The sequence below is a fragment of the Ascaphus truei genome, chromosome 19, assembly GCF_040206685.1.
Source record: "Ascaphus truei isolate aAscTru1 chromosome 19, aAscTru1.hap1, whole genome shotgun sequence".
Classification (NCBI taxonomy): Eukaryota; Metazoa; Chordata; class Amphibia; order Anura; family Ascaphidae; genus Ascaphus; species Ascaphus truei.
The window spans coordinates 17,566,268-17,574,918 of NC_134501.1; the positions used below are offsets into that span (position 1 = coordinate 17,566,268).

At 39.6% G+C, this 8,651-nt stretch overlaps 1 long non-coding RNA gene across 1 annotated transcript; it reads left to right on the forward strand.

The window, feature by feature from the left end:
• Nucleotides 1-1,028: 1,028 nt before the first annotated feature.
• Nucleotides 1,029-8,005, forward strand: LOC142470228 (uncharacterized). Its single transcript, XR_012789241.1, has 3 exons — nucleotides 1,029-1,520; nucleotides 4,101-4,199; nucleotides 7,470-8,005. It is a non-coding gene; the product is annotated as an uncharacterized LOC142470228 (long non-coding RNA).
• The last annotated feature ends 646 nt before the right edge of the window (nucleotides 8,006-8,651 follow it).

Sequence of the window (8,651 nt, forward strand, 5' to 3'; positions counted from 1 at the left end):
GACAAAGAGCGAACCTCTTATGTAAAAGTTCTTAGAGGTAATGTATGTCGAAGAGATGAATGTGCCAGCCCCACAACTAACATGATGAAGATATAATCGCAGAGGCAGATATTTCTGGTTTAAAGGTGATTTTATAATTTAGAAATGCAGTGTCACTATTTTCTTTGATGTTTTATCAAAGAAGAGGAAAACGTATCCTATTAAAATGTGTAAAAGTCGCTAATGCACCATCAACTAAAATGATACTTTGAAGTAAGCAGAACATATCTTCCAGAGATGTCAAATATTGATCTAAAGTTCCCAAATGTGCTCCGCAACTGTAATTTGCAAAGAAGACATACTGTATTGACCTGCAGAAGAAAAATCTAGTCTTCTAGAGTGTGAAAAAAAATACACTCCGTTCAACTTTAGTTTTTGCATAAGGACTGTAAAAAAAGAGTTGCCATAATATTAAAAGCGGGACTAACACATCATCCGGACGAGTTAACACAATGACAAAAGGCAGACTGTTCGCTTAATAAATCCAAGTAAAATATTATCTTGCGTTAAAGGCTAACTGTGCATATAAAAGGAATCTTGCCATATTAAGTCTATAAATCAAATCACATACAGTAGCTACCACTGGCGCACTTTCTGTTTCCCTCCATGGAGTTCGGGCGCCAAGTTACCCTTGAAAAAATGTTGCTGAAAGAGTAGGAAAGTTGATGTAGCAAACCCTGTATGCATTACCACACAGCAATGTTACACTGTAAGAATCAGAGGTGTTCCCGATTATTCCCATCCTTATTGCTAGGCCTCAGCCAGCTCTGCGTTACAGAAACTTTTTTGTACGTTGCTTTCTTCTCTCCACAACTCCCGTGCATAATTTGGCTATCTAATTATGTTTACAAGCCAGGACAAACATAGCATGTGGACATAACTTTCCATTTAAAAAGCAAACACACTAAAGATACGGAAACACATTCCTTTCACTTTATCAGCTGTATTAATATTTTACCACATTTACAAAACGTTGAACAGATGCCAAGATATTTTATGCTGCCAAATGTTGCATTTATTTTCCAGCACATGTTGTGCATTCTGTTTAATAGTGAATACATCTGTTAGATTTTTCACATTCCCTTTCTTTCCTCTTTGGCAATTTCCAATGGTTGCTAGAAACTAACAACGCCACAAGCCTAGATTGCGTGCTACTGTACATGTTTGCAAACTCTACATACATCAGGGAAACATGTAGGGTTCCTTATTTTAGTAATCCCCCAGAACGGCTCCTCTCAGGCAGAGAAGGGATCAAAACTGATACAAAATGTTTATTTGTTTTCTTGGTAATACAATACATGCTGATTCATCATTTTAATTGGTTGTGGTTCGTAAGGATATAGGATTGATTACAGTTCAAACACAAGATTTGGACTTACTTACATGAGGACTATTTTGAAGGTATTGTGTACTTACTTCCACCTTTCATCTATTCTTTCAGTGACCTCATTCACGACCTGAACAAATCACTTTCTCTTAAGGTAAGTAATACTTCAGCTTCCATGCTGGGTCACGTTGGGTCTCTTTCATGGCGCTGTATTGCTCTGTTAATGTTTTCTGTTGTGTTGCTGAATGCTGGGATTATGTTCTTTCTGGCAACATCTCAATGCATTTCATTCTTGTCGCTTTCTATCCTTTTAACATTTGTTAAATATATGACATTAACCCTGTTGATGTAATGATGCAATCTGTAGTACTTTACACTGTGTTCAGGATAAAAGTTTTTCATTATATCTTATATATTTCTCGCTCAATCACCATGAAAATGTACACAGTTGTAGGTCTGTTATTCAGATTCACACTGTATAAGAAGCACGATGTAGACAATCGACTGATGTTAACTAAATAATGTCACTGTATTATGTCAGCAAGTACCAGATATGCTGCGGGAGGTTCATGTTCATTAAACAAAAAAAGGGTTTGTAGATTGTAAATGTGTTAAAATGCTGTAATCTAATGTAAACCACTAAAATTACTATAACGTATAGTTCAAAGTGTGTGCTCAAAATGTTCTCCTGCTGAAACGCACACCCCAAGACAAGAACGCCGCTGTCTGATTGCATGATCGATAATGGGCTGATGCAGCTGCTCCCACTACTAAATGATACAATTTAGTTTTTTCAGTCCCAGCGCCCAACCTTTATCAAGAAACATTTTATAGAAGCGTTTTGGACATAATTCTTGCTCTGTCTCAAGCACTTTATAGCGTGTTTATGTTTTTCTCTGAAAACCATTTTCTAACTTTGCACTTGATGAGGTCATCACGCCGTCGCACCAATTCCAAAGAATATTTATTAGATGACCAAATAATTCTTAAATGTAATAATCTACGGTGACAGACCTATAACTGCTACAATTGTCATATAAATGTAGTGATTCTTCTGCAAGATATGTTGAAAAACAAAAGGGGTCCCTGTTCTTTCTTAACAGTGTATATAGAGAATAGAAACACTTTTATTGTTTATAATAACTTTTTGCCCTAAGAAACTCTATGCTTTCTTTGATAATCCCAACCTTTCTGTTTATAGTATACTAATATAGACATACAGCTGCAGCGGCCGTTATTCGAACACTTTGCGCGTTGTATGCTGATGCAGCGGCCGTTATTAGAGCACATCACGGCGCCGATTTTGAGTTCTCTGCTGTTCCCCACGCAGCATGAACGCGGCCAATCGCCCCGGCACCCGCGCTTATCGCGGATGTTTTGTTTGAATTTCATGGATTCTGTTTCTTCGTTTGCAATAAAATGGATGAATTGTAATGTGTACAGTACTGTGCTACTGTGCTACTGTGTCACTCTGTCACTGTGCTACTGTGTCACTGTGCTACTGTGTCACTGTGCTACTGTGTCACTGTGCTACTGTGTCACTATGTTACTGTGCTACTGTGCTACTGTGTCAATTTCATGTTTTTAATAGCCTGAACACTAAAATTCGTTTTTCTGCACTCGCCGCGCTCGCATCTTAGTGCGGAAAGGCTGGAATTCATCCCGCGGTTTCAAATCGGGATTCCGATGTACATAACGCGTGAAGTGTTCGAATAACGGCCGCTGCATCAGTACATCGGAATACCCACATCATGGCGCGTGATTGCTTCCATCCGTACCTCCTTAAGACGCGAGTGCGGCGAGTGCAAAAATGGCATTTTAGTGCTCTGGTTTTTAAACACCTGAAATTGACACAGTAGCACAGTACTGTACACATTGCAATTCATTCATTTCATTGTAACCAAAGAAACAGAATCCATGAAATTAAAACAAAGCAATCGCGATAGGCGCGGGTGCCTGGGGCGATTGGCCGCGTTCATGCTGCGTGGAGTACAGCAGCGCACATGAAAACGGCACCGTGATTTGTTTGAATAACGGCCGCTGCAGCTGTACTGTATCTACTTGTATTGCTTATGTTTACTAGTTTTATTGCGAATGTATCTGATATCACACACACAGACTTCCTGCAATCTTCTCAGACATTTTATGAGATTGTTGTTTTGAATGAAGACACCGTCATTTATTTGCCAAGTTGCAAACCGACAAGGAAATTAATTAATAGGCAAATTGTATATCAATACCAGACTCCAAATATTTGATTCAACTCCAGATTCATCTTAGAAAAATAAGTAAATCTTTTAACTGGAAGTGCGAGTCTCTACCTTAGGGGAGGCCAACTCCAGTTCTCCAGGGCCGCCAACAGGTCAGGTTTTCAAGAAATCCCTGCTTCAGCATAGGTGGCTCAGTTGAAGACTGCATCACCTGAAAATATCCTGAAAACCTGGCCTGTTGGTGGCCTTTGAGGACTGGAGTTGGTCACCGCGGCTACGGCTCATGATTCTGTGCTAGGGAACTATTGCGTGTATGCACATCACCAAAAGAAGGCGTAAGCGTAGTAAGGGAAACATTATTACATAATCCTCCCCCAACAACCCCCTCCCTTTCTTTTTACCAGAATGGGAATTAGGGAGTTTCTGGAGTTGAAACGTTATTGTTAAGCCCCAGGGAGCCCCTAATTCCAGAGATACGGAATGATAAACATAGTACTGTACTTCCTGTTTTTTCAATCCCCCAGTTTATACAAGCCAACAAGAAGCAGACATGGCTTCTAATTGGGAGATCCAAGCTGACATGTTGTTTTCCCGGGTTGGACTGAAACACGCTACTTTTACCGGTAAGTCTCTCAAGAACCACGGGTCCTTATTGCTGAACAATCCTATTTTTAGTTCTGGGTAACCACTGCATCCCATTCTTTAAAAAAAAACTACGTGAGAGGAACTGCTGCTTTAAACTAGTTCGGGCAGCAAGAGCAGCGTCCGTGTCTCAGCTTAAAGTCCTTCAGATCATCCCCAGAACTGTGGGAACTGACTCAATTAGTCAGGGCTTCAACAATATGCTGAAATAAATATCAGCTTTTGCCCTCCGCAGCAAAAGGGTGAATTTGAAAGTGAAATAAAACATGCCAAACAGTTAATAATTGGCTCTGCGAATTCTTCATGGAGACAACAAAACCGTTCTTTGGGTAATGGATTGTTAGCACATGCAAATGGATCCTAATACAGCATTATAAATTGCAATCAATACTCCTCAATTTTAATGCGGAAATGGGAGGCCGAGGGAATGTGAGAAGAGTATTTAATATTGGAGATGAAAAAAATCTGAGGTATCATTATCTCCTTTTTATGCTCCCTGGAAACACTAATTTATCATGCCATTGCAGTAACATTTTGCGTTAAGTCTCAGCTGAGGTGCAATGTTATCGAAGAAGCTTTTGGTTTAAAACTTCTAAATGAGTCATAAGTAGCATCCACAGGCATTACAAGACAATCTGGCTTTACGTACACTTTGCCTTCAGAGCTGTTGCTGTACATGTAGCTATTTGATTAACAGACACAAGTGCTTATAGTTTTGCTACTGCTACCAAAAATGGAATAAACTGCACAACCACATAGAATTGAGATTAAACTTGAATGCTGCCAACTACTGTGTTAGTGTACTTGGCAACCAGGAAATGCACCTAGCAAAATAATGCATGAATCATAACATCATATTTGCTCCCCCCCAAGATCTTACGATTGCCAAATATATGCAGAAAAACCAGTGGAACAAGACGCTTTGTAGACATCAGTGCGCGTGAGAGCCACCTTCTGGTCTATAGAAAGAAACACAGTAAAACAGGGCATTCCTGTAAAGGAAGCAGGCAGTGCTCACTGGGGGAAATAAATAGATGCATGGTATCCAACGTGTAAGATTCATTTTAGACGCTGCTCAATAAATACTTTGTAGAGAGTCAAAGTCTGAAACATATTAATGATAAACAGCTTCACTAACAGGATGGATATTGAATACCAAACATGCCCATGAGTGGGAATTTCCAAATGTAGCTACGGATATGCATGAGAAAGAACTGTAATATTGCAAGTGGTATCAGAATGCAAAGCCTTTGCATGCTTACACTATACAGTAGATCTATAACGTCACAAAGATCTTTACATGAGCACCAATAAGTAGTTTGTTCCAGTTAGGGCATAAGACCTTGTTCCATCTATATATATACACAAGTAAGAATTCCGTAAGCATAACTACCAACCTATTTATATACCAACCTATTACAAATATTGCTTTAGCTTAAAGGTTTTCACGGGACACTATGTAAATGTTTTGGAAACATGGTGACCCGCTGGATTTTTACCTGCCCTTTATTGTTTTATTTTTGTTATGGCTTCTGTTCACTGGGTTTGCAGGAAATAAAACAGCCCTCAAGTCAGGGACTTGTTATTTCCTGAAAAAATCTCTCTGTGGTGCAATTGAAACTCTGCAAACCATGACATTGTCACAAATACCCTTGAATTATGATATACTGTAGAGCAGGGGTGGCCAGCTCTGGTCCTCAAGGACCACCCCAGGTTTTCAAGATATCCCAGCTTCAGCACAGGTGGCTCAATCAGTGGCTCAGTGTTTGACTGCATCACCTGTGCTGAAGCAGGGATAGCCTTTAAGCTCGACCTGTTGATGGTCCGTGAGGACTGGGGTTGGCCAGCCCTGCTGCAGAGCAATCCTTGTAATCCTGTACAGTATGTGAAAGTTTAAGTTGCAATTACAGGTTCAACAAAGACAAAAGTTTACACATTTGAAAAAATTGTGCGTCCTCAGATAATTTCCTTATATTATTTGCTTGGTGCTCTATAATGTGTTATTTTTGACTAAAATACTGTACAGTAAGACCCCACCTAAATTTGAGGGGTGGGAGCTGGGAGGTGAAATACACAGTGTAATAACATAAAATACATGTAACTCTAAATACATCTAAACAATGGGCGACATTCCATTTATCTCAAATTCATATGATGTAGATACAAAGGAGGGAGTAGGGGGTGTGAGACCTTAAATTGGACCAACAAGTAGTTGATATGTTACAAGCTTTCCAACCTCTCAGGGCCCTTCACTGGGAACAAACATGGCTCCCCACTCTTCTTTGACAACTTCATTTGAGGAAGACCTGGTGTCAATTACAAAACAGTGATAATGATGTCTGTCCATTTAATATCCTGTTAGTTTTACCCGGCTTAGGAAATGTTTCATATACTGAATGATACTGCTGACCAGTTGCTCCTATTGGTTAGTAATATTATGGAGTCTAAGAAGGATTATGTAACATGTCCACAACCACCATTCACACCCATTTCTTGTTAAGTGGCCTATGCAACCTTAGGTAATTTGTGGGGTACATATCATGGTGTGGTTAAGTTAGCCAAAACAGGGGGTTTTGTTAGCCAAAAAGGGGGTTGTAGAAATGTACAAAATTGACATGGTTTTCTTTGTAAATGGAGTGATAATTAAATTAGAAAAAGATAAATAATCACCATTTAAGAAATTATCCATCACGCAACTCGTAGGTTGTGATTGTAAGCGCTCACCTCGTCTCCCATTACAGGGATTAGCGCTTGGTCTTCCTTGAGAGACCCTGAGTTCACCCAGGCTTGCAGTGGGTGTGTTTAGCCCAGAAAGTACTTTGGCACCCTACGAAAATGTTGTACTGGTTCCACTCGAGAATGTGACAAGACATATATTATAATTATATGAAACCAATAGCGATTGTATACGAGAGAGAAATGCCAGTCACTGTGGGCAAAAAATATAGACTTTTATAATGTGTTTCTATACATCCCAATGTCTAAACCATAGACCCAACTCTTTACTGGTCCTTCCGACAGATGAATAGTCAAATTGTAATCCAACTAGAGAACTGTTGAGGGTATCCTGAAGTATTTAAACAGATTTACAAAGGAAACTATCTCACTTGACGTGGTAATAATGATATATTGTATAGAGCAACTGTAGATATACAAGGTTATACTTCACCCCCATTTCTTTGAATCACAGTTCAAGGGTGGGACTTAATGAAACGTACACTGCAGGATGCGACCTCCTTCTCTCTTTGTAGGAAAAATATTCGAAGGGCAAGTCTTAACTCAGAATTCAGTGGTAGCAGTTTTGAATCACTCAGTCTGTTCCAGGAGGGCAAGAATCAGCTGGCAGGCTCCAACAGCACAGAGAGTTCCGGTCATTTCCTACCACAGCTGTATCCTTCCAGACTTCTGCACAGGGACTCAAGTAGAAGTGGCTACTGCATTGGATGCTCTGCAACAGAGGCTATACTCCATGCTCCTTGATACTTATTAGGCTTGAAGCATAACTGGGCTCTTTCCGAGTTGAACACCATACTTCTAGGAGTCCAGACTCCAGATCGAAAAAAAGAGAGTAAATCCAGTGTGAAAGCACTTCTTTGATTGGTCAGATTCCCATAAAGGATGCTCGGAACTGTAGTTCTATTCTGTATCTTTTACTCTCACCAGTCATTAATCATATGAAACTGCCACGCAACTCCCAAAACACCAAGCCATTCTGGGAGGTGTAATCCCCATACAGAAGTCTTTATAAGACACTGGATGACATAGTCCCTATTACACATATATACACTGACATAGCATTTTAGGCTCACAAGTGCATTGTTTTTGCAGTGTGTGCCACATAAGAATGGAATAAAACTTTGCTACCAAGTCTTTTGCCTTTTTTTTTTTTTTTTACAATCTTTGCCTGAAATGGATTTGCAAGCGAATAATTCTCATACTTGTACAGATCAGCTTAGTAGAATCCCATATTGTCTGCTGCTTTAAGTATTTCATGTTCATGTACCTGTCAGACCTGGATGTCTAAATAACTGGCGCGTAAGCTTAAAAACGATTGACTTTACGTTTTTCCACAATTCTACATTTTCAAAGCTACCCACTTTCCAACCTGACACAGTCTACATCTATTAACAAGGTAATTATGGTGGTTCTGAGTTGGAATTTATATTTGTGGGTCATTTTGCAGGATTGCTGTTGTATAACTTGGGATGTCCCATTTGAATACACTATATTTAACTGGTTGGGAAGGTACATTTTGCAGAATACCCAAAAAGTGATCAAATATCCACATTCTAGGAATATGGCTGCACATACTGTAAGGATTTTACCAGACTAGACCCTCATATGATGTTCTCTCTTAGATTCCAGCTACTTCAGATTCATAGTGAAGCACATGCTGATACAAATTGTCTGCAACTGCTACGTGAAAATGTTTG